The sequence below is a fragment of the Dipodomys merriami genome, unplaced genomic scaffold (assembly GCF_024711535.1).
Source record: "Dipodomys merriami isolate MVZ:Mamm:240054 unplaced genomic scaffold, mDipMer1.0.p SCAF_55, whole genome shotgun sequence".
Taxonomy (NCBI): domain Eukaryota; kingdom Metazoa; phylum Chordata; class Mammalia; order Rodentia; family Heteromyidae; genus Dipodomys; species Dipodomys merriami.
The window spans coordinates 3,364,775-3,390,874 of NW_027206124.1; the positions used below are offsets into that span (position 1 = coordinate 3,364,775).

General features: G+C 41.5%; 1 protein-coding gene and 1 non-coding gene across 6 annotated transcripts in view; both read left to right on the forward strand.

Annotated features, from left to right (window-relative positions):
- Tnrc6b (trinucleotide repeat containing adaptor 6B) overlaps window positions 1-26,100 on the forward strand; it is a 237,367-nt gene that overhangs the window by 1,085 nt on the left and 210,182 nt on the right. The window lies entirely within an intron of this gene.
- Window positions 13,568-13,672, forward strand: LOC138811938 (U6 spliceosomal RNA). Its single transcript, XR_011367512.1, has one exon. It is a non-coding gene; the product is annotated as a U6 spliceosomal RNA (small nuclear RNA).

Below are 26,100 nucleotides of genomic sequence, written 5' to 3' on the forward strand. Positions count from 1 at the left end.
GTGGATGCTGGTAGTTGCAGGTCACAGGCCTGGGGCTTAGGATCCTCTCGCTTTCTTATGTATCTTTTGATTATTTTGTTACTTTTGACTCAGTGAATAAAGCCAACCAAGAGTCAGTGAATGCATCATTACGTCCCCAGCAGTTAGAAAGGTGCACAGAAATCCCACATCGTCGCGTTTTCTGTGTTTAATGATAGAGGTCATTTTTTTTCCCTAGTGGAAGATTTCAGGAGTGTTAAGTTTTCCTGCTAGTTTGGCCAAACATCAGTAATCTTCCCTTTAACACGACCTAGGTTTTTCTGGTAACATGCACTGGACTTATTTCTCCTGCTTCTTGGCCTGGCCGCAGGTAGGTAAGTCACTGTGCTTACTTAGGTTCACGGGCATCCCAAACACAAGACAGACTGACTTGTACTTAGGATGAAATGATGGTAATAATGATGCTTGTATACTTCCTTATTTTGGGGACACAAAATCCTAAACATCTTGGTTTGAACAGAGTAGTTTCAGTGTAGGATTAGAAGAGAAGAAATTGCTAAGCTGCTTGTCTCTCTGAACATAAATATACTCCAGAAAAAAAAAGCCCTCTCAAATAGAAGCACTTAAAAACGTTTTGAAATTAGCCATACCATGTATTCAAATGACAATAATTATATCAGCTCACATTTATGGCATGCTTACCATGTGCCCTTTATTTTCCTAATCTTTGACTTAGACCTGTGGCATAGATGCCATCACTGTTCTGGGTACAAAAAAGGCCTCTAAGAGCCATGCAGTGAGGAAAAGCTTGAAGTCTGCATGGTTTCACAGCTGTGTTTGTTTCATTTGCCTCTTAAATTATCCAGAGGAAGAAAGACAGGATGCTTTAGACTGGAGAGGGACATGGCTTCAGTTAGGTTCAACCCCAATATTTAAAAATGTAGAAAAGGAGACTGTCATCTGGGGTGCCTATGACTCATGCCTTTAATCCTAGCTCATCCCTCTAATCCTAGCTGCTTTGGAGGCAGAGATCAGGAGGATCACAGTCAATGCTGGCCTGGGAAAAAAGTGAGACCCTATTTCAAATATAACTAGAGCATGACCCAAGTAGTAAAGCTCCCACTTAGCAAGTTTGAGGCCATGAGTTCAAAGCTAGTACCACTTCTATCCCTCCCATATACACACACACTCAAAAGAAGAAGAAAAGGGAGAATGCCACTAGTGATTACCTTTTCCTTGCCTAACAGAAGAAGTTAAGGTTAAATTAAGTTCATTCAAGATTTTCTACAGAAGTACATCTAAACTATTGTTGTTTTTCTACTGGTGTGTGTATGTGTGTGTGTATGCACGCACGCGCACACACACACACGCATGCCAATCCTGGATGCTGTCTCTGAACTTTTTTGCTCAAGGATAGTGTTCTACCACTTGAGCCACAGCTCCACCTAGAGCTGTGGATAAGAGTGTTACAGATGGAAGTGGCGCTGTAGCTCAAGTGGTAGAGCGCTCGCCTTGAGCTGAAGAGCTGAGGGACAACGCCCAGGCCCAGAGTTCAAGCCCCACGACCGACAAAAAAAAAAAAAAAAAAAAAAGAGTGTTACAGACTTTCTTGCCTGGGCTGACTTTGAACTGTGATCTTCAGATATTAGCCTCTTTTTTTTTTTTGGCGGTTGTGGGGCTTGAACTCTGGGCCTGGGCGCTTGTCCCTCAGCTCTTCAGCTCAAGGCGAGTGCTCTACCACTTGAGCTACAGCGCCACTTCCGGTTTTCTAGTGGTTTATTGGAGATAGGAGTCTCACCGTCTCTCCTGCCCGGGCTGGCTTTGAGCCGAGAACCTCAGATCTCAGCCTCCTGAGTAGCTAGGATTACAGGCATGAGCCACCGGCGCCCGGCAGATATTAGCCTCTTGAGCAGTTAGAATTATAGGTGTGAGCCACCAGTAATGAGTTTGATTTTTTTTTTTTTGAAACAATCTTGTCAGGCCGGCTTGAAATTCGTGATCGTTCTGCCTCAGACTCCCCCGTGGGATACCGGCATATGCCATCACATCTATGAAGAAACTTTTTCCTTCAATTAATTTTTTTGCTTCCTTATTTCAGAGGAAATAAGGAGCAGAGAGCTCTTACAAAGAGATTATGGAGAAAGAGGTGGGGCTACAAGTGGTATAAGAGACAAGAAAAGCTGGAGAATCCTGAGGCCAAGGTCATTGGCTATCCTTCGAGAAACTTCTGTATGTTCTTGTTCCATTAGTCCCCAGCCACCCTCTGTGCCAGGGTGTCTGTTCATTCTTCATAGTTCTCACCACAACTTGTGGATCAGGACCAGACCTGTTTTGTTTGTTTTATTTTTTCCCTAGGGCTTGGGCTTGAACCTAGGGCTTTGTGTGTGCTACCTAAGCAAGTACTTGTTGGCCCACTCCCAAGAGCCTGTCCCAAGTGTCAGGCATACAGCCTGACTCCCAGACTCCTAGAAAATAGTTGTTGGTTATATTATGAGTTAGGCTTTTGCTTTTATTATTTATTGTTATCCTGTGGTAGCCTCACCCTCTGCCTGGGCTTCTCTGTGACTTAGCCTGGCTGATGGAGGGCTTGCCATATAGAACTGAAATGTCTGAAGAGAATGCCAGTCCTTTTCTCATGTGCTTTGAGCCTCTGCTGTGAGACTTATCACTAAGCCAGACTAGATTTAACCTAAACTGTGCTGAGCTTGTGGGTCCGGTGAGCATTGCACTCTGGTTATGCTGGCTGACATCAGCACTTGCACCTGTCCGTCCTCTCTTGTCTCAACCTGTTCTTGAGTTCTCTCTCCACCCAGCAAGGTGTGTCTGGACACCTCGTATGCTTTCCAGCCAAGCAGCCTGCTTGTCCTTTGATATAGGCAGTCTTTGACATTGACAACTGTTGAGTATTTTGTTCCTACAGATTACCCCCATGCTAGAATGCTTCATTTTTCCTGTGCCCCCTCCTCCCAAATCTATCACAGACACTTAGGATTGAAAGCTTTCAATGGTGTTTTATTGTCTATAGGTTTACACTTTTTATTTTGTTATTTAAAACTCTCTGGACTACTCCTGTCTAATAGAAATAGAAAGCAAGCCACAAAAGTGAGTTGCATCCATAATTTAAAATTTTCTAGTAGCTACATTAAAAAAGGAAAAAGGATCTGGATGCCAGTGGCTCATGCCTGTAATCCTAGCTGCTCAGGAGGCTCAGGAGTCTGAGGATCGCAGTCGGAAGCCAGCTTGGGCAGGAAAATCTGTGAGACTCTTACTGCTAATTAATTACCAAAAAGCCAAGCAATGAAGGTATGGTTCAACTGGTAGAGGGCTAGCCTTAAGGAAAAAGCGCTAGGCCCTGAGTTCCAAGTCCCAGAACACACATATACACATGAAGTGAAATTGACATATGTACCATTTTATTCCCTGAATAAAATATTACTGAAATACTTCATATTCTTTTTTTTTTTTTTTTTGCCACTCCCGGGGCTTGAACTCTGGGTCTGGGCACTTTCCCTGAGCTTCATGTGCTCAAGGTTAGCACTCTAAGAAGTGGTGCTGTGGCTCAAGCAGTAGAGCACTTGCCTTGAGCTGAAGAGTTGAGGGACAGTGCCTAGGCCCAGAGATCAAGCCCCATGACCGACCAAGAAAAAAAAAAAAAGACAGAAAAAAAGAAAAGAAATGAAGGTTAGCATTCTACTTCTTGAGCCACAGCTCCACTTCTGGCTTTTTCTGCTGTTTGTGTGGTACTGAGGAATCGAACCCAGGGCTTCAGGCATGGTGTGCCAAGCACTCTTATCCCTAAAGCCTCATTCCCAGCCCCCTTTACATTCTTTTTTATGTTAAGTCTTCGGAATCTGGAATGTGTTTTTTAGTCAGATCCATCTCAACTCACACTAACCACATTTCAGTTGCTGGGTAGCCTCATGTTGGTAGGTGGCAGCCAACATGTTGGACAGCTCAGCCCTAAGCCATGCCTTCAGCATAGCGGACTACCAGACATGGTAATTCCAGCCACTGGCCTTTTGATAACTGGATTCACTTCATCTTGAAGCAGCTTCATCATTCCAGTATGCTAAGTGTGGAGATCAGGCGGTGGCTGGCTCTGAAGTTACTGTTCTGTACAACGTAAGGGAATTGAGCATACAAGAAGGAATAACCTTTGAGCAGGCACACTGACCCTTCCTTGAGAAACACAGGGACCCGAGGATCATCCAAAAACTTGTGTTCTTCCATCTCTTCTGTAGTGTTGTAATATAATTAACTTTTTCTTGTTTTGAGATGACAGTCTTCCCCTATTGCCAAGTCAACCTCAGACTCTCGGGTTCCGGTGGTCCTCCTACCTCAGCCTTCCAGGTGGACACCACTGTTCCAGGTTTCATGTGATATTTTTATAACACTTGTGTGTCCATTACTCAGAACCAATCTTTATTATATTTACAGCTGAGAAGACATAGACATTGACTAATAAGAATGGGTGTCTGGTGAATTAGACTCAGTGTCAACCACTCATACCCTCAATGAGGGTATGTGAAACACCTTGATTGTCCTCGATTGTATGTTGTCTGCTTCCCTATGAAGCCTGAGTTTCTTGGAAACAGGCCTTTGCTTTGTCCCCTAAGCATCTAACCTAGCCTGTAGTAGGCAATCTGTAAGTATTTTAAGTAGAGTATATTATCAAAATTGTTTTGAGGACAGACATCGTGAACTATGAAGGAGTATATGGCCCTGAGGATTGAATTCAGGGCCTGGTGCATGCTGGGCATCTTGCTCTCCCACTGGGCTATCTACCCAAGGCCTCTGGCATGTTTTCTTTATTGTCTTGATGGGATAGTTTCTTCATCCACTGATTGTACGTTTATGTCTTTCTATCCCCCCCCCCCTTTCATCTTATTAGGGTAGATTAACATGTATAGAATTGTGAATATTATGTACCTTACATGTTTCAAGTAGATTTGCTTTAAAAAAATCAAACAATAACTGAGCCAGATGCCAATAGCTCATGCCTGTAATCCTAGCTACTCAGGAGGCTGAGATCTGAGGATCATGGTTTGAAACCAGCCCAGGTAGAAAAGCCTGTGAGACTCGTATCTCTAGATAACCACCAGAAAACCAGAAGTGGCCCTATGGTTCAAAGCGGTAGAGTGCTAACCTTGAACAAAAGAGCTCAGGGACAGTGCCTGAGTTCATGCCCCACAACTCACACACAAAAAAGAATAGCTGACTAGATACTGTTACAAGTTTTCAGGTTGACTCAGAATTGAACTTTGCAGCTGTGCCTGGTGATGTATACCTATAATCTTGGTATTGGTAGGAGGATCAATACTTGGAGGGACTCCGGTATCCCTTAGTGAGATCTTTCCTCAGAAAATGAGAAACAAAAAGTTTGACTTTAATGGCTCATTTTTTCTTTCATTGTTTGGAAACTGGCTCTCCACCAGCTTCAAAATCAGAGCTCCAAAGTCGTTGCATAATTATTGGCATTCATGCATACCTTGTTCAGAGAGACTTACTAGTAAGTCTAGGAGTCAAAATTTCTGCATTTGTTTGTATTGCAGACACTTGCTTGAGAGCCAGCTATGTTCCAAGCACAGGAGTGCTTGAGAATTCAAAAACTGTAGTAAAAAAAAATGTTCTTTAAAAGCCCTAACATGAAGGTGAAATGATCAGTTCTTCCTAGGAAGTTTTTATTTCTCTCTTGCTTCCTTATTCCTTATTGACTACATCATATCATGCTTCTAGATTTGTCTGTCCTGCTAGAATGTAAGTTTATGAGAGACCATTCAGCTCTACATATCCAGGCACATACTGTAGACATGCAAGTTTTGATTGAATAAATACCCCAAATAAATTACTTAGTTTCATGGAACCCTAGTTTTTTTCTCTTGCAGATAGGGAATTCTGTGCTTTTAGAGAATTGTTGAAACTTTAGTGAGAATAATCTTTTGTTAAAAAATGAAAACTATGGATCTATACATGTTTTACATCAATCTCAATATAAAACATTTGTTCAAAAACCAAGTATAGCCAGGCGCCGGTGGCTCACGTCTGAATCCTGTCTGCTTAGGAGGCTGAGATCTGAGGGTAAGGTTCAAAGCCAGCCCAGGCAGGAAAGTCAGTGAGATTCTTATCTCTAATAAACCACCAGAAAACCTGAAGTGGTGCTGTGACTCAAGTGGTAGAGCGCTAACTTTGAACTGAAGAGCTGAGGGACAGTGCCCATGCCCAGAGTTCAAGGCCCACAACCAATGAAAACAAAACAACAAAAAAACAAGCATAGTGGTTGGTAGTTGTAATCCCATCACTTGGGAGGCAGAGGCAGAAGGGTGAGGGGGTTTTCAAGGCCAGCCTGGATACACAGGAGGATTTTGTCTAAACAGAACAGCCTGTGCTGCCATTGGCTCACACCTGTAATTCTAACTACTCAGAAGGCTGAGATCTGAGGATGGTGGTTAGAAGCTAACCCAGGCAGGAAAGTCCAAGAGACCCTTATTTACAATTAATTAATCACCTAAAAGCCAAAAGTGGAGCTGTGGCTCAAGTGGTAAAGTACTGGCCTTGAGCACAAAGAAGCTCAGGGATGACTTCCAGGCCTTGAGTTCAAGCCCCAGGACTGGTACACTTGCATGTGCATGCACGTGCACACACATACACAAAACAATTTTTAAAAAACCATGCAAGTGGGCTGGGAAGGTGGCTCAGTGTTAAAGCACTTGCCTTGCATGCATGAGGCCCTGGGTTCAGTTCCTCAGCACCACATAAGCAAAAAGAAAAAAGCGGGAAGTGGTGCTGTGGCTCAAGTGGCAGAGCACTAGCCTTGAGCTGAAAAGCTGAGGGACAATGCCCAAGCCCAGAGTTCAGGCCCCACAACGGGACCCAAAAAACCCCCAAAACATGCAAGTATAAATCTGATGGTTCCCCCCCACATAGAGTTCATGAGACCTAGAGTACCTGCCCTTTCACCTGCCCCAGATGTGTCTGCTATGTGAATAAGAACCTGCATTCTTATTCTTGTCCTAGTAACTGAGTGCATAGTGAAGACCCAGCCACCATCTTCATTTCCTGCCACCCTCTCCTTGATTGCCTGTGCTCTTGTCACATGGTCCTCTTCAAGTTCCCAGAAGGCCTATTCTTTCTGTCTCAGGTACTGTGTGGTTCATAAGGCTCCCTCTGGATGGAAGACTGGCACCCAAATTTGAACAGATACCCCTGAGTCTTCAGAGCTCAGTTAATATGCCAATGTGTCATTTATTTTTATTTTTATTTTTTTCTGTCCAAGACTGTGACTCAAACTTGGTATTGGATACTTTCACTCATTGGCTGGCATTCTGCCACCTGAGCCATGCCTCCACCCCTTTCTTTAATTAATAACTCCCTAGTTACCCCACCCTAGAGAGAGAGCCCATTTTTAAACACTCAAAAAAAGCACTTAATACAATTGTAAGACAAGCACTTAATTTGTATATTACTTTACCCTGCTGGAAAACAGCTGCATGAATAAAAATACTTTGTCTCTTGTTCACTAGTATCTAGCATCATGTGTTATGTGGAGTAGAGAGGCCTTCAAAATTATTTCAATTAAATTAGGAAGACAGAGTTAAAACAGTATTTTAAAAACCTGGGCTGGAGGTATAGGTCAGTGACAGATCACATGCTTAGCAGATGAGAGGCCCTGGATTTAGTTTCTACCCAATATCACAAGAAAGTAAAAATTAAAAAGAACAGTTGTGATAGTTGAATTAAATATGGGGGACTTTCCAGGTTGCTTGTTTGTTTGTTTGGTTGATACTAGCAGCACTGGGGATTCAATCTGGGGCTTATTAGGCAACCATTCTGCCACTGAGTTATACCCCAGATATTTATCTTTTTACTTTTTCAATTGACAGATAATAATTATATGCCTAGGGCTGGGAAGGTGGCTCAGTGGTAGAGTGCTTGCCTTGCATGCAGGAGGCCCTGGGTTTGATTCCTCAGCACCACATAAACAGAAGAAGCCAGAAGTGGTGCTCAGGTGTAGTGTACTAGCCTTGAGCTGAAGATCGCCCAGGCCCAGAGTTCAAGCCCTACGACCGAAAAAAAAAAAAATGTATGCCTATATGGTATACAATGTGATGTTTCTATGTGTTTATATATTGCTCTTATCTTTATTTTTTGTTTTAAAAATATTGTTATTATAAAGGTGATGTACAGAGGGGTTACAGTTACATAAGCCTGGTAGAGAGTACATTTTTTTCTGGACAATGTCATCCCTTATAAATACTGATATTGTAAGACCAGCAAAGTTGACTCAAAGCAGAATGTGGGAAAATTGTCAGCAATCTCATACTCTCTATGAATATAACCTTATGACTTTGCTGTGGAAACCAAACATATAAAGTCTGTTTACACATAACAAAATTTTGAAAGAAAAATTATACCCAAACTGCCACCTGATTTGTTCATGTCTAATAATTAGCCCATAATTGCAGTTATTAATTGCTAATGTAAGATGAAATAAACATATCAAAATTCTCATCACTAAGAATGAAATTTTAAATGTGAAATGGATTTTTATAATACCAATTATTTTCAGAGAAAGAGGAGTTCATATATATATTTTTTATTTTATTTAATTAATTTTTGTCAAAGGGGTCTGAACTCTGGGCTTAGGCACTGTCCCTCAGCTCTTTAGCTCAAGGCTAGCACTCTACCACTTGAGCCATAGCTCCACTTCTGGCTTTTTCTGCTTATGTGGTGCTGAGGAATCGACCCCAGGGCCTCATGCACTCTACCACTGAACTACCTTCCCAGCCCCGAGTTCAGATATATTTTATGTGGGATTTTAAAAGAATTTTATATGTCCATATTTGGAGTTTCGGACTTTTTTTTCCTGTCAGTCATGGGGCTTGAACTCTGGGCCTGGGTGCTGTCCCTGAGCTCTTCAGCTCAAGGCCAGCACTCTACCACTTGAGCCACAGCATTACTTCTGGTTTTCTGGTGGTTAATTGGAGATAAGAGTCCCATGGACTTTTCTGACAGGTCTGTCTTTGAACTGTGCTCCTCAGATCTGTGCTTCCTGAGGAGCTAGGATTACAGGCGTGAGTCACCCAGGCCTGATGAGACTTTCTTTTTTTTGGGGGGGGGGTGGTCCGGTTGTGGGGCCTGAACTCTGGGCCTGGGCACTGTCCCTCAGCTCTTCAGCTCAAGGCTAGCACGCTACCACTTGAGCCACAGCACCACTTCCAGCTTTTTTCTTTTTGCTTATGTGGTGCTGAGGAATTGCATGCCTCAGGCATGCAAGGCAAGCGCTCTACCACTGAGCCAACTTCCCAGCCCCGATGAGACTTGTGAGAAAGTATGTTCAGTCTGCAGCCATGGTACTTATCTTTAATACTACTTGTAATAAGTAAACATTTAAAGATTTTAGAAAATATTGTAATGGAAGTTTTTAATTTGTCTGAAATTTTGTTTTAGTTATTGTAGGTTTTAGTGAGTAAACCACTTAATTCTTACTGGTAGACGTAATCACAATGGTCGTCCCTTTAAACATCTTGTTCCGTGCTAAGGATGCTTGTGATTACTCTGGGACATTTGAATGCTTACCATGTACTGAATGCTGTGCTAGAAGCCAGGACTGCCAGGATGGGAAAAGGAGAAGATCTTTGTTCCTGAGGGATTCAGAGCCAAATGCACAAGATAGACATGGACGCAGGGTGCCATTTGGTGGGATAAGTACTATACTAGACCGTATGGTACAAGGAATGGGGCAACAATGTAAAGGAAGCTGATATCAGCGTCCAGGACCAAGAGCGGACTTCCCATTTGAAACTAGAAATGACTTTATTTGTAATGATCTAGCGCATAGTATTTGATCTCAAAGACATTTTAAAGTTTCATTCTAGGAAGATAATCATAAACTAGCATCATGCTTAGTTGATATATTTGTTGAGAAGAGTACCTGTAACTGCAAATGATATCAGGTAGATTTACAATGTGGTGACTCACATCAGCTTATCTGTCAAAGCAGAGTGAAGGAAGTGACCTCTAGGTGACCTGCCGCCGTGCTGATGCCATCTCATATGGCTCAGAGGCTCAGCAGTGAAAGGGATTAAATCAGGAAGGACATACTCAGACTACTGTGGGCTCCTGGGTATGTGTCCCACAGCCTCTGTTCTGCTTCCAGGTCACTCACTGAAGTAGCAATTAGTCTCATTGGCTGCTAACCAGGGTTGGTGAAAAGATGGAAGGGAAATCTAGCTCTTTATTCTTCTCTTCAGTTTCAACACTTCTTTTCTTTTCTGTCCCCTTCTGTGTTACCTTTTTGTTACTATAACTGATTTACAAAGAGGAAGTACTTAGGTTAGGGTATCCCTGGTCAGTTGGCTTATTCACAGTTTTGGAGGGGTCAGTCCATGCTTAGTTGGCTCATTGCTTTTGGGCTTTATGGCAATGCTGTACATTATGGTAGACAGTGGGAGCACCTGGTGAATGGGCCCCTGACTTCATGGTGACCAGGAAGCAAAAGAGACAGGAAGAGGAGGAGCCAGGGTTTCAGTATATCCTCTTGAAGGGCATATCCACATGACCTCACTTCCCTCTACAGAGCCTTCTCCTACTAAAGGCTCTTCACCTCCTAATAGAACTAAGCCTTCAACACAGGGGCCTCTGGGGGTCATTCAAGATTCAAACTCTTAACACCTTCTACCATCATTCCCTGCCAGTCCATCCTATCTTTTGCTATTTTCATTCTATAATCACAGAATTATTTTTTAAGAACAATTGTAATGCCAGTAATCCCAGTGCATAGTCATGTTTCTTGATTGATTGATTGCAAACCAGTGACAGAATAACAACAAAAGGTTAAGGGATCACTATACCTTATTGATTACCCAGTGCTTTTCAGCTCTGCAAGTCTGCTTGGTATTTCTGGAGTGAGAGTAGATGATTAAAGTCTAGATTGAGAAAGGTGAGAGAGACAATTAGTACTGAATGCAGCCTATTTCTATAATGCATTTCTTGGGCATGTCTGTATTGTAAAAGTATATAACCTGGGAGCCTCAAAAAGTAAAAGTGGCCTAGGCCCTCCCCCCCTTCAGCCTTCCCTCCTTCAGTCCCCAGCCCTCCCCCCTTCAGTCCCCAGCCCTCGCCCCTTCAGCCCCCAGGCAGATCCAGGGAAAGGTCTTGAGCAACTGCTGCTCTGAGGTTCTGAAACTGGGAGAGCTGAGTAAAAGATGGAGCTGCATTGTTCCTCCCGTGCAGATCCTGCAGTGTGCTCCATGCTCCCTTTGGCAAAGTGAGGAGATCTTTACACAGATGCACATTTCCACGGAACTTCTAAATATACTTTCTTGTTAGGTGAACCGTGGACAGTGGATTCTCTTACATCTGCCTCCTATGATAAAAGTTGGTGTTGTTACACTGTATGCTTAACACTTAGGATGTTTTTATTTTGCAGTTTGGCTCAGTCCCCTTAAAGCAGCACAGTCATTACTGCTGCTTCAACTATGCAGGGGCAGAGGTTGTGAATGACTATGGAAAATGGGGTCTGTGTGTGTCTTACTCTACCACTGTGTAGCACACAGATGGCCCCGGGGGAGTGTTACCTTTAAAACACCGAAAACAAAAAGAAAACAAACAGTGAAAGGCTCTTTGTAGAAAGAACAAAACCCAATAGAATGAAAATGCACAAGACATCACATTTCAAGCCAGTAAAGGCTGGGTTGAAAACTTTAAAAGGGGGGACCCTCTGCCCCAACCACAGCTTGTGACTCTGTCTCAGCACTTTGTGTGACACCACCCTACGCTTCCCGAACTTACCAGGGTTCCACTGATCTGTGTGTTTGCCTTGAAACTGATGTGCTCTGCACTTCCTGTCCTGAAAAATGTGTACTTGGGGTCATTTTCTTGAAATTCGTTAATCACTTAGTCTCCTTCTTTGGGATGGAAGCTCAGGATGCTTTTCAGAAAGGTAATTCCAGGGGGCACTGCTTCATCTTCCTCCATGTGACTAATGGTCCTGGAGCCCATCCTCTAATACTTAAATTTTGAAATCTACTGACACTGATCTTGAAATACTTCCCTATCACTTAGCTCTTTTTCAGTGACTTTGGACTCTTTTTAAGATAGGATCTTCCTTTCTTCTCTCAGACTGACCTGGAACTCTTGATATTCACGAACACTGAGATTACAGAAGTGAGCCACCATGCCCAGCATGGTTTAGCATTCTAGTCATCCTCAGGTTATGTCTACATGGCTCAGGTAGCTTTCTGTCATTTCTGCTGCTTCTTGTTGCTCCCCAGAAAACATTTCCTACCCAATATTTTCTTTTCTCTTTCTTTAAAAACCTATGTTTCCTTTTCTTTTTCTTTTTTTTTTTCTTTTTCTTTTGGTTGATTGTGGGGTTTGAACTCTGGGCCTGGGCGCTATTCTCAATTCTTCAGCTCAAGGCACGTGCTCTACCACTTGAGCCACAATGCCACTTCCGCTTTTCTAATGGTTAATTGGAGATAAGAGTCTCAGGAACATTCCTGCCCGGGCTGGCATTGAAATGTGATCCTCAGATCTCAGCCTCCTGAGTAGCTAGGATTACAGGTGTGGGCAAACAGTGCCCGGCAGATTTTGTACTTTTTAGCATACACATTTTATTTTGCTGGCTAGGACTTCAAGTATGATCCTGCATAGAAGGGGTATAAGTGGCATTGTTGATTATTCTCTTCCCCTCCCCATCTTAGGGGAAGGCATCTAGTTTTTTTGTTGGTGGTGTTTGGTTTTTTGTTTTTTTTTTGTCAGTCACAGGCCTGAACTCTGGGCCTGGGCACTGTCCCTCAGCTCTTCAGCTCAAGGCTAGTGCTCTATTACTTGAGCCACAGCACCATTTCCGGCTTTTTTTTCTATTTACGTGGTGATGAGGAATCAAACCTGGGGCCTCATGCATGCAAGGCAAGCGCTCTACCACTGAGCCACCTTCCCAGCCCGGCATCTAGTATGTTTGATGACATTAGCTGTCTTTCCTAGTTGCCCTCTATCATGTTACAGAATTCCAGTGCTCAGGATGAAACCAGGGCCTTACCTGTACTAAGTAAGTGTTATACCTCTAAGCTAAATTCCCAGCCTATTGGTTCTTCAGACGGGGTTTTGCTATGTAGTTTAGCTTGGCTTTGAACTATATATTGTTGTGTTTCTGCCTCCTGAGTCCTGAATTACAGACATGTACCACTACAACTAGCACAGCATTTCTTTTTTCTTTTCTTTTTTTTTTTTTGGGTCCGGTCGTGGGGCCTGAACTCTGGGCCTGGGCGCTGTCCCTCAGCTCTTCAGCTCAAGGCTAGCACTCTACCACTTGAGCCACAACTCCACTTCCGGCTTTTTTTTCTTTTTGCTTATGTGGTGCTGAGGAATCGAACCCAGGGCCTCAGGCATGCAAGGCAAGTGCTCTACCACTGAGCCACCTTCCCAGCCCCAGCATTTCTTTTTTCTAATCCTAGTTAATTGAGAGTTTTTTTTTTCTCCTCTTAGTCCTGGGGTTCGAACTCAGGGCTTTATAAGTGCTAGGCTGACACTTTACTGTTGAACCATGACTCTAGACCTTTTGCCTCAGTTATTTTTGAGATATGATCTGGCTTTTGTCCTCACATACACTGATGTTGGAATGATACAGAGATGATTAGCATGGCCCGTGCACAAGGATGACATGCAAATTCGTGAAGTGCTCCATATGTTTAATTTGAAGAAGGAAATTGAAAAAGACATAAGGAAGTAGAAGGACCTTCATACTCCCGGATTGGCAGGATTAATACTGTGAAAATGGTAATATTGCCCAAGCAATCTACAAATTCATTGTAAATCCCATCAAAATCCTATCATTCTTCAGTGAGAAAGAGAAAACAATCCAAAACTTTGTTACCAAAAATACCCCACTTGCAAATGCAATCCTGAGCAGAAAAAGTAGAGGTAGAGGTATAACAATAACAAACTTCATGCTCCACTACAGAGGTATAATAAGAAACACAGCTTGGTACTGGGACAAAAACAGGGTTAAGGACCAATGGAACAGAATAGAATAACCAGAAATAAAGCCAAAGACCTATTGCCATTTAATATTTGAGGAGCCAAAAAACAGGCTGGAATGAAGACAGCCTCTTCAACCAATGGTGCTGGGAAAACTGGATGTCCACATGCAGAAAACAAATTGGATTCCTATCATCTTGCACCAGCATCAGTTCAAGATGGATCAAAGATTTGAATCTAAGACCTGTAACCATAAAACTATTATAGGAAGGAGTAGGAGAAACATTAGGGCTCCTTGGTACAGGCAGGAACTTTCTGAGTAAAGATCCAGAAGCATAGTAAATCAAAGGAAGTCTTGATAAAGGGGATTGCATCAAACTAAAGGTTTCTGCACAGCAGAGGATACAGCCAACAAGTTTAAAAGACAGCCTACAGAATGGGAGGAGATTTTTTGCCAGCTATACATCAGATAATAGCCTGCTGTCCAGAATATACAGAGAGCTTTAAAAAACTAAATCCTCAGAGAACCGACCACCCGATTAATAAATGTATCCCATTTATTAAGGAGCTAAAGAGACTTCTCAGAAGATGTAAACATGGCCAGACAGACACATGAAGAATGATCAGCATCTCTGGCCATAAAAGAAATGCAACTTAAAACTGAGATTCCATCTCATCCCAGTTAGAATGGCCATCACCAAAAATAAAAGCAATAACAGATGCTGATGAAGATGTGGCCCAAAGGAAACCACAATATACTGTTGGTGGGAATATAAACTTGTTCAACCACTTTGGAAAGCAGTATAGAGGTTCTTCAAAAAAATTAAACATAAGCTAGGTGCCAGTGGCTCAGGTCTGTAATACTAGCTACTCAGAAGACTGAGATTGGAGAATTGGGGTTCCAAGCCAGCCTGGGTAGGAAATTCATAAACTACCAAAAAAAAAAAAAAGAAAGAAAAAGAAAAGAAAAGAAGTGGAGCTATGACTCAAATGGTAGAGTACTAGCCTTAGCAAAAAAAACCCTAGGGGATAGTAGCACCCAGGCCCTGAGTTCAAGCTCTAAGACTGTCAAAAACAACAAACTAACCATAAGAACTACCCTGACCAGCAGTTCAACTTCTGGACATTTACCCAAAAGATTATAAACCAGTATACAGTAAAGTCACTAGCACAACCATGTTTTATAACAGCAGTATGTACCATAGCCAAGGTGTGAGATCAGCCCAGATGCCCTTCAGTGGACAAATGAATCAAGAAAACAATCAAGAAAACGTGATAGCTAGCTAGCTAACTAGCTAGCTACACACACACACACACACACACACACACACACACACACACACACACACACACACACACACACACACACACACACACACACACACACACACACACACACACACACACACACACACACACACACACACACACACACACACACACACACACACACACACGAATTTTACTCATCCCTTAGGATGATATTGTACCATTTACAAAGAAATGGAAGGAGATGGAAAAAATTATGTGAAGTGAAGTAAGTCAGGCTCATATTTTCCCTCATGTGGAAGCTAGAGTTAGCTTATAAACTTACATTCAGTGGTGTGCAAGTGTATACAAATGTATTAACTGAAATATGGTAGATTCAAGGAAGAACTCAAATACTGTATTCACTTAGAATGGCAAAGTCTAAGTTCAATAAAATAAAAATCAGGAAACAGTTACTTGAAAGGGTCAAGAGGAGTGGGGTAGACAGTGAAGAGCAGGGGCAAGAGTGTAGTCAAGAATCCAGTGTATATACTACAAAATTAAGAAAATTGAGGGAGCCGGGGGCTGACGGCTCACACCTGTAATCCTAGCTACTCAGAAGGCTGAGATCTGAGGATCGAGGTTCAAAGCCAGCTCTTATCTCCAATAAACCACTTGAAAACCGGAAGTGGCACTGTGGCTCAAGCAGTAGAGTGCTTGCCTTGAGCTGAAGAGTGCAAGGACAGAGCCTAAGCCCAGAGTTCAAGCCCCAGGACTGACCAAAAAAAAAAAAAAAAAAGAAAAAGAAAAAGAAAAGTGAGGGAATGGGTGGGTTGGGAGGGATGGTGAGAATGCCAAAAGGGTAACATTGATCAAGACATATTGTATTCATAAACTGCTTTGTAGAATGGCAACTTCTATACAACTACTTAAAGATAATTTTTTAAAGATCTTGCTTGTATAATTAGGATGGCAGGCATGTGTGGTAACACTCAGCTTTTTTGTTGAGATGGGGGGGTCTCATGAAGTTTTCATCTGGGCTGGTCTGGAAATGTGATCCTCCTGATCTCTACCTCCCAAGTAGCTAGGCTTACAGGAATAAGCTACTAGCACCTGGCTTACTGAAGTATTTTTTCACTTCTTTATTTTAAATCAGGAATGAATGCTGAATTTCATCCAGTGCTTTCTCTGATCAGTTGAGATTTTTTTTTCTTTTTTAGTCATTTAATATGGTGAATTTTTAAAAAACAACTTTTGAAGTTACCTAGCATCCCCTGGGTTAATCCCATTATTCCCATTATAGTGTCTTTTAAAAAATTGGTTGAGCTAGGTGCCAGTGTTTCATGCCTGTAATCCTAGCTACTTGAGAGGCTAAGAGCTGTGGCTTTGGTTTGAAGGCAGTCTGGACAGGAAAGACCATGAGATTCTTAACCTCCAGTTAACCACCAAAGTCAGAAGTGGAACTGTGGCTCAAGTGGCAGAGTACTAGCCTAGAACAAAAAGGCTAAACCACAGTTCAGGCTTTGAATCCAGGCCCCATGACTGGCACACAAATGTTAAATCTAATTTGATCCTCAAATCTCATCCTCCAGAGTAGCTAGGATTACAAGCTCCCTACCAGGCTTTTAATATCAGTACTGTTTGTAGGTAGAGATATTGCCCCTCTCTTGATATTGGTAATTTGTGGTTCTTATTTTTGGCTTTATCTGGAAAAATATTAATGTCATTTTTCTTCACAAAGAATGTTTTTGCTTTCATTGATTTAATTTTTTATTTAACAAAACAGTTTAATATGAAAATGTTCATGACCTGATTTTGTATCATAGTAAAACAAACCTGTAGAAAGGAGACATATGGAAGCAATTGAGTTTTCTCAATTGCTTCTGAGTACAGTCATTTTAAAACTCATTCCAAGACTTCGAACACGATGATTCTATTTCATCATAATTCCGTCATTCCAGTATTATTCTGTTGCTTGCCTTTTGCCACCACTACACATTCTTCTATCACAAGATTCATAGAAGTTAAATCTCTACAATCTCCACAATATTCCTTGGGCATATCTGCTACTTTTTAATTTTAAAGATAATTTTATAGTCGTCTGTTTTTTCTTTTATTCACCAGAGTGACCTTTGCTGTCTGGTTTTTAAATGATGGGTTTAGAACATTATTGATTTTCTTTCCTCCTATTTTTGTGTTTTCTACTTCCTTAGTTCCAACTCTTTTATTAATCTCCTGATTTCCATTTGTTTTAACTTCTCTAGGTAGGAGCTGAGTTGAGAACTTTGTTCTGACATAGGTAGTCAGTGCTATAAATTACCTTCTTAAATATTTCTGCAAGAACTATAAATAATTTCCATTTGGTATGATGAGATATGATTTGGTTTTAACCTACTATCTTGCTATTTGTATTCTGTTAGTACTGTATTCCTTTTTGATCCCTCTAACTTCTTTGGAGACAGGCTCTCACCACATAGCCTAGGCTGTTTCAAATTTACTATCTTGCTGCTTGTGACTCCTGAGTGCTGGGACTACAGGTATGCACCTCCATGCCTAGTTTATCTGCCTTCTTTTTATTGAGTTCTATTGTATTATTTTTTAAGTGGTTCTGAGTTCTGGGAATTGAACTCCGGGCCTTACATATACTAAGCATACACTCTACCACTGAACTGTATCCCCAAGCCTTCATTTTTATCTTTTTGGGCAAATTAGCTATATTTCTTTGTTTTTATTATTTTACTAAGTGATAGTATGCATCTTCAAAATCTATCTTTAAATAAAGTGCATCGTCAAATACTTTATATCTCCATTTCACACTCCAAGGTGTTTTGTTATAATTATTTATTTTGCTTTTATGTGTTATTAATACCTACATATAGTGTTGTTGTTTGCTATCTTAAGGTTTGAACACTTGAGCCATGCCTCAAACCAACTACTATTTTTGCTGTAAGGTAGTTATTTGAGTAGCTACCAGAACATTTTCAAAAAAGGTTGAACTATTTTATATTCCCACCAGCAACGAATGAAGATCTGTCGATATATAATACTTCTTATTTTCTACCATTTTTTTGGGGGGGGGTGGTCCGGTCGTGGGGCCTGAACTCTGGACCTGGGCGCTGTCCCTCAGCTCTTCAGCTCAAGGCTAGAGCTCTACCACTTGAGCCACAGTGCCACTTCAGGCTTTTTTCTGCTTATGTGGTGCTGAGGAATCGAACCCAGGGCCTCAAGCATGCAAGGCAAGCGCTCTACCACTGAGCCATCTTCCCAGCACCCCCATTTTTTTTTATTACAGCCATAATACTGGATATGAAATGGAAACTTGTGATTTTGATTTGCATTTTGTTGAAGACTGCTGATTTTGAGCATCTTTTATGTGCTTATTGGTTTATTTGTATGGCTTTATTGGAGTAATATCTGTTTATGCCCTTTGCTCATTTGTAAGTTAGGTTACTGGTTTCATTATCTGTAAAAGTTGGTATACTCTAGATGTAGATCCTTTATTTCATATAGGCTTTTGGTTGAGGGTGAAGCTCAATGGTAGTTTGCTTCAGGCCTTACCACTGGTTGGGCGGTGGGGTGGGGGTGGATAAAAGAGAGATGTATTTGAAATTTTTTCTCTTGTTCTTAGATTCTCTTTTCAGTTTCTTGGCAATGTACTTCAGTATATAACAGTTTCAAGTTGTGATGAAGTCAAATTATCTTTTTCCTTTTGTTGTCTGTACTTTTGGTGTCATATGTATGAAGACTTGTATGGTCACAATCACATTTATCTTTTTCCTTTTGTTGTCTGTACTTTTGGCATCATATGTATGAAGACTGTGTACGGTCACAAAGATTTACTCTGGTTCTAAGAGTTTCATAGAGCTGGTCTCTGATGGCTCACGCCTGTAATCCTAGCCACTCAGGAGGTTGATATCTGAGGATCACAGTTCGAAGCCAGCCTAGGCAAGAAAGTCTCTGTGAGACTCTTTTTTTTTTTGGGTCCCGTCGTGGGGCCTGAACTCTGGGCCTGGGCTCTGTCCCTCAGCTCTTCAGCTCACGCCACTTCTGGCTTTTTTTCGTTTTTTTTTTTTTTTTGCTTATGTGGTGCTGAGGAATCGAACCCAGGGCCTCCAGCATGCAAGGCAAGCGCTCTACCACTGAGCCAACTTCCCAGCTCTCTGTGAGACTCTTATCTCTAGTTAACCACTCCAAAACCAGACGTGGCACTGTGGCTCAAGTGGTAGATTGCTACCCTTGAGCACAGGTAGGCTTAGGGAAAGCACCCAGACCCTGAGTTCAAGCTCTACAACAACAACAAGTTTCACAGTTTTAGCTCTTACATTTATATCTTTGAACAGTTTGAATAATTTTGCATATGGGGTGTAAAAGGGTCCAACTTAATTCTTTTGCACATGGAGAGCTAATTTTTCAAGCATTATTTGTTCAAAAGACCATTCTTTTCCCATCATGTAAGTCTAGCCACTTTGGTGGAATTGGTTGGAACTGAGAGTTTATTTCTACATTCTCAATTCTATTAAATTGATCTACAAGGTTTATCCTTATGATGGCACCACAGCATATTGAGTATTGTAGTTTTTGTCTTTGTTTGAGATTTTTGTCTCATCAACTTATGGGGGTGATTTTGAACACCTGGGCTCAAGGGATTCTCCCATCCAGCTTCCTGAGAACTAGGACTATAGGCATGCACTACTATCTGATTATTGTAGACGTGAGTGAGTTTTCAAGTTAGGGAATGTGAATCCTTCAACTTCATTCTTTCTCAAAATTATTTGGTTATTATAGATTCCTTGAATTTCAACTTTAGGTTCAGTTTATCACTTTCTACATGGAAGTTAACTGGGATTTTGATAGAGAATATGCTGATTGGGTAGTTTGTGAGTATTGCTATCTTAGTAAAATTCTGATCCTAGGATGGCTACCTATTTATTTAAGTTATCTTTAATTTCAGCAGTGTTTTGTGTCTTCAAAGCATAGCTTTGTGCTTTTTTTATATTCAGTCGTACATGATGGTTCTATTCATACATGATAGTTTAAATAAAATGGTTTTTCCATTTCATTTTAGTTTGTTACTGTTATGTAGGAATGGAATTAACTTTGTATATTAATGTAATATCCAGCAACATTGCTGAATTCAATTATGTCCATTAGTTTCTCACTAGATTTCTTGGTGTTTTCTATATAAAAATATCATACTATTTATAAACAGATACTTTATTCCTTTAAGTCCATAAATTTGTGTCTAGTTTTCTACTTTATCGATCTAGTTAGAACCTTCAGTCCAGTGTCCAACAGAAATGGCAAACTTGAGTATCTTTCTTGTTACAGCTGTGAAGGGTACCACTAAGTCTGTCAATCACTAATATGTTTGCATGGATATTTTTTTAAGATTTTTTTTTTCCAGTCGTGGAGCTTGAACTCTTGGCCTGGGCACTGTCCCTAAGCTCTTCAGCTCAAGGCTAGCACTCTACCACTTGAGCCACAGCTCCACTTCCAGTTTTCGAGTAGTTTTTGTTTGTTTGTTTGTTTGTTTGTTTTGGGTCCGGTCATGGGGCCTGAACACTGGGCCTGGGCACTGTCCCTCAGTTCTTCAGCTCAAGGCTAGCGCTCTACCACTTGAGCCACAGCGCCACTTCCGGCTTTTTTCTTTTTGCTTATGTGGTGCTGAGGAATCGAACCCAGGGCATGCAAGGCATGCGCTCTACCACTGAGCCACCTTCCCAGCCCCTCGAGTAGTTTTTATTGGAGATGAGAGTTTCACAGACTTTCCTGCCCCAGCTGGCTTTGAACCGTGATCCCCAGAACTCAGCCTCCTGAGTAGCTAGGATTACAGGTGTGAGCCACCAGCGCCCGGCTCCCTTTGGGCTTTTTCTGCTTATGTGGTGCTGAGGAATCGAACCCAGGGCCTCGTGAATGCAAGGCGAACACAGTATCATTGAGCCACCTTCCCAGCTCCTAAGATGGTTTTTTAAATTAGGTTGAAGAAGTTTCTTTCTTAGTTTCATTCAATTCTTAGTTTTAGTACCCTTAATTTATAGGGTATTGAATTTTTTCAAGTATCTTTTCTGTGTTTATGGAAATAAATCAAGTAGTGTTGTTAGTTTATTAATTTAATGTATTAATTTATTTTTCTTTTTTGGGGGGGGGAGGGGTTCAGTTGTGGGGCCTGAACTCTGGGCCTGGGTGCTGTCCCTCAGCTCTTCAGCTCAAGGCTAGCATGCTACCTCTTGAGCCATAGCACCACTTCTGGCTTTTTTTTTTCTGCTTATGTGGAACTGAGGAATCGAACCCAGGGCCTCATGCATGCAAGGCAAGCGCTCTACCACTGAGCCACCTTACCAGCCCCTTTATTTTTCATTATTAAACCACCTTTGTTTGTATCCTGCAAGTTTCAAGTAGTTATGATGAATGTTAATTTTTTTTGTGTGCCTGTGCTTATACTGGGTGGGGCTTGAAATTAAGTCCTGGGTGCTGTCCTTTAGCTTTTAAAAAGGCTCAAGCCTGGTGTTCTACCACTTGTCTGTACCTCCATGTGCTTTTTGGTGATTAATTGGAGATAAGAATCTCATAGCTGGGGGCTGCACGAGGCCCTGGGTTCGATTCCTCAGCACCACATAATCAGAAAAAAGCCAGAAGTGGCGCTGTGGCTCAAGTGGTAGGGCACTAGCCTTGAGCTGAAGAGCTGAGGGACAACGCCCAGGCCCAGAGTTCAGCCTCCACAACTGGCAAAATAAATAAATAAAAATAAAAAACTTCAAAGGTCTGGGCTGGGAAGGTGGCTCAGTGGTAGAGCGCTTGCCTTGCATGCATGAGGCCCTGGGTTCGATTCCTCAGCACCACATAAGCAAAAAAGAAAAAACTGGAAGTGGTGCTGTGGCTGAAATGGTAGAGCACTAGCCTTGAGCTGAAGAGCTGAGGGACAATGCCCAAGCCCAGAGTTCAGGCCCCACGACCGGACCAAAAAAAAAAAAAAAGAATCTCATAGCTGGGTATTAGTGGTTTATGCCTGTAATTGTAACAACTCAGAAAGCTGAGATCCTAGGATTGTGGTTCAGAGCCAGCCAGGGCAGGAAAATCTGTGAGACTTTTCAACACCAGAAAGTCAGAAGTGGAACTGTGGCTCAAGTGATAGAGTACTAACTTAGGGATAACACCCAGGTCTTGAGTTCAAGCCCTGGGACTGGCATAAAAAATTAAAAAAGAGTCTCATGGACTGAGCTGGCTTTTAAACCTGTATCTTCCGATCTCAGCTTCCTAAGTAGCTAGGATTACAGGAGTAAGCCATTGGCACCTGGATGAATGATACTTTTTATACATTATTATATTTGATTTGCTAGTATTTTGTTGAGGCTTTCTCATCTGCATTCATAAGAAATACTAGTCTGTAGTTTTATTTTCTTGTGATATCATTTTCTAGTTTGCTATCAAGGTAATACTAGTCTCATAGAATGAGTTGAAAAATGTTCTTTATTAATTTATTTGAAGAGTTAGTAAAGAATTTCTCTTTAAAATTTTTATAGAATGCTAATGTGATTATCTGGTCCTGTAACTTCTTTATAGGAAATTAAAAAATATGAATTCAGTTTATTATAGACCTATTAAAATGTCCATTTTTATTTTTTTTGAATTTTTAATATTTACTACTAATACTGATGCTTGAACTCAGGGTCTAAGCACTGTCCCTTAGCTCTTCTGCTTAAGGCTGGCACTCTGCCACTTGAGCTGCAGCCTCACTTCTGGCTTTTTGATGGTTAATTCTGGAGATAAGAGTCTCAAGGACTTTTCTGGCAGGCTGGCATTGACCTGTAATCCTCAGATCTCAGCCTCTTAAGAAGTTAAGATTACAGATGTGAGCCACTGGCACTCACTTTTTTTTTTTTTTGGTCATGGGGCTTGAACTCTGGGCTTGTTGGGTGCTGTCCCTTAGCTCTTCAGCTCAAGGCTAGTGCTCTCCTACTTGAGCCACAGTGCCACTTCCAGTTTTCTGGTGGTTTATTGGAAATACGAGTGGGCAGGCTTTGAACCTTGATCCTCAGATCTCAGCCTCCTGAGTAGTTAGGATTACAGGTGTGAGCCATTGGCACCCTGCTCACTATTCTTAAATCAGTTTGGTAGTTTGTATTTTCCTAGGGACTTGTTCTTTTATTTAATCAAGGTTCATGTCTGTTGTTACTGTTTTTAATTGGATGACAAACACTAAATTTTACCTCATTGGGTTTGTGTTCTAGCTAATGAGATTAGGTAGTACTCCTGTCTTGGTGTGAGTTCTTCGGATCAGTTTTCTCTGATCCTTGAGATAACCATGTCCCCAGTTTATGATAGTTTTCTCACATCCATATGCTGTTTTGGTACTCAGCTGAATCCTCAAAGGGTCTTCCACAGAGCTCTGGAATGCTTTCTCTGTGATTCTCTTTCCTGTCTAGTATTGTGCCCTTAAAATAGTCTGTGCAGCTTAGCCTTTCCAGTCCAGCTCTGTCTCCTTAATAAAAGAGATCTTTGAGCTCCACCTGAGTTTCTCCTTACTGTTCTTTGACCTGGAAATTTTTCCCAAGAGGCAAACTCTTGCTTGTTTCCACCTGTGAGGGATCGTGGTCCAATGCTTCCTCATGTCCAGTACCTTTGAAACTGTTGCTTTATGCATTTTGACCATGCTTTTAGTTATTTCAGGTTTAAAACTAAAGATATGTTGCTCCATCTTTTCTGAGAGTGTATGTTTGGCCTTTTCTTAAAACATCTGAAGAATTCTTCAGGAGTCACTTGGAGCACATGAGATGATCTTTGGAATTTCCATATGGGAAATGTTCATTCTTTCACAGTGGATTTTATTTTAGGGAGAAAGTAAGAATCACTTTTTGGGTCTGATTGAATGATATTTTCATCTAGATAATTGTTTGGGGTCCAAAATTAATTCTAAGTAATGCAGATTTCCTTGTGTGATTTTTAACTAGTTCATAAATCAGGAATTGCAGAGTGCTTCATGTAAGCACAAAATTTCTTAGGAGTATGCACCTTGAGAAGTCACATTGAATATTTCTATACATTAGCTGGTAAACATTTAGTATCATTGGTTTTTATTTCTAGCTTATTCTCAACTGCTTGTTAGCAAACTTTCTAAATAGCTATATGATATACTCGGTTTTCCACTTAATGATAAACTCTGATGTTTGAACAGGCTTTTTTTTGGGGGGGTTCCGGTCTTGGGGCCTGAACTCTGGGCCTGGGTGCTGTCCCTCAGCTCTTCAGCTCAAGGCTAGCGCTCTACCACTTGAGCCACAGCACCACTCCGGCTTTTTTCTTTTGGCTTATGTGGTGCTGAGGAATCGAACCCAGGGCCTCAGGCATGCAAGGCAAGCGCTCTACCTTCTCAGCCCCAGGCTTATATTTTTAACTACTACTCCTAACTATAAAAGCTTATTAAAACAATAGTCAACTAATTTCTGTGTAGGGTAACTAAGATCACTGATAAATACATTGCATGACATAAAGCATGTAAAAGTGATTTGTGATACCTGTGCGAACATAACTAATACCTTCACATGTTTAATTAAAAGCAAATCATGCTTTTAATTGCAATAGCATAAGCCCTTGTCTACTATGTTGTGCACACCGTAGACATCATGGCATGGCCTTGTTCACACAGCTGTCTTCCACTTGGTTGCATTATCTTATTAACCAAGAGATAGCCCTAGATCCTAGTAAATTGCCACACACACTGCTACTGTTTGCTAGGTAGCATTATATGCTACCTAAATAACTGGATAAAATTCTTTTTTGAAGGGGAAGAGCTTAAATTCTCTTTCCAAGGTATTGGTATTTATCACCTTAGCATCCTATTAACTCTAATCACCCCTGTTAGAACCAAATACTTGGTTCTTGCCTAGGGGTTTAGCTTAGTGATAGAGTGCTTACCTACCATGAATAAAGTGACCTGAGTTCTAAACTAAATATGAAAGAAGGAAGGAGGGAGGAAGTAGGAAGCAAGGAGGAAGGAAAGCATAAATAAATTAAAATTATGGTTTAATTCTTAGAATTTTCAACTTAAAAAAATCAATATTAAAAGTTTTACTTTTTGTAGCAGTGCTGAGTATCAAACTGGGCCTCCTGCTTGCTAGGAAAGTATTCTGCCATTAGCCTGAACTCTGTGTGTGTGTGTGTGTGTGTGTGTGTGTGTGTGTGTGTGTGTGTGTGTGTGTGTGTGTGTGTGTGTGTGTGTGTGTGTGTGTGTGTGTGTGTGTGTGTGTGTGTGTGTGTGTGTGTCTGTGTCTGTGTGTCTGTGTGTGTGTGTGTCTGTGTGTGTGTGTGTGTGTGTGTGTGTCTGTGTGTGTGTGTGTCTGTGTGTGTGTGTGTGTGTGTCTGTGTGTGTGTGTGCTGTTCCTGGGGCTTGAACTTAGGTCTTGGTTATTAATCCCTTAGCAGTTTCACTCAAGGTGAATGGTCTACCATTTGAACCATAACTCTACTTCTATCTTTTTGCTGGTTAATTGGAGATAAGAGTCTCATGGGCTTTTCTGCCCAGGATGGCTTTGGACTGTGATCCTCAGATCTCAGCTGAGTAGCTAGGATTACAGACATGAGTAACCAACACTGGTTTATTTGTTGTTGTTGTTTGTCGGTTGTGGGCTTTGAACTCAGGGTCAGGGTTCTGTCCCTGAGCCTTCTTGTTCAAGATTAGCACTATACCACTTCGAGCCATAGTGCCACTTCCGATTTTCTGGTGGTTAATTGGAGATAAAAGTCTCATGGGAACTTTTCTGCTGAGTCTGGTTTTGAACTGAAATCCTCAGATTTCAGCCTCTTGAATAGGATTGCAGGCGTGAGCACTGGCACTAGGCTGTGTTTTTTTTGTTGTTGGTTTTTTGTTTTTGTTTTTTGTGTCAGTCCTAGGGCTTGAAC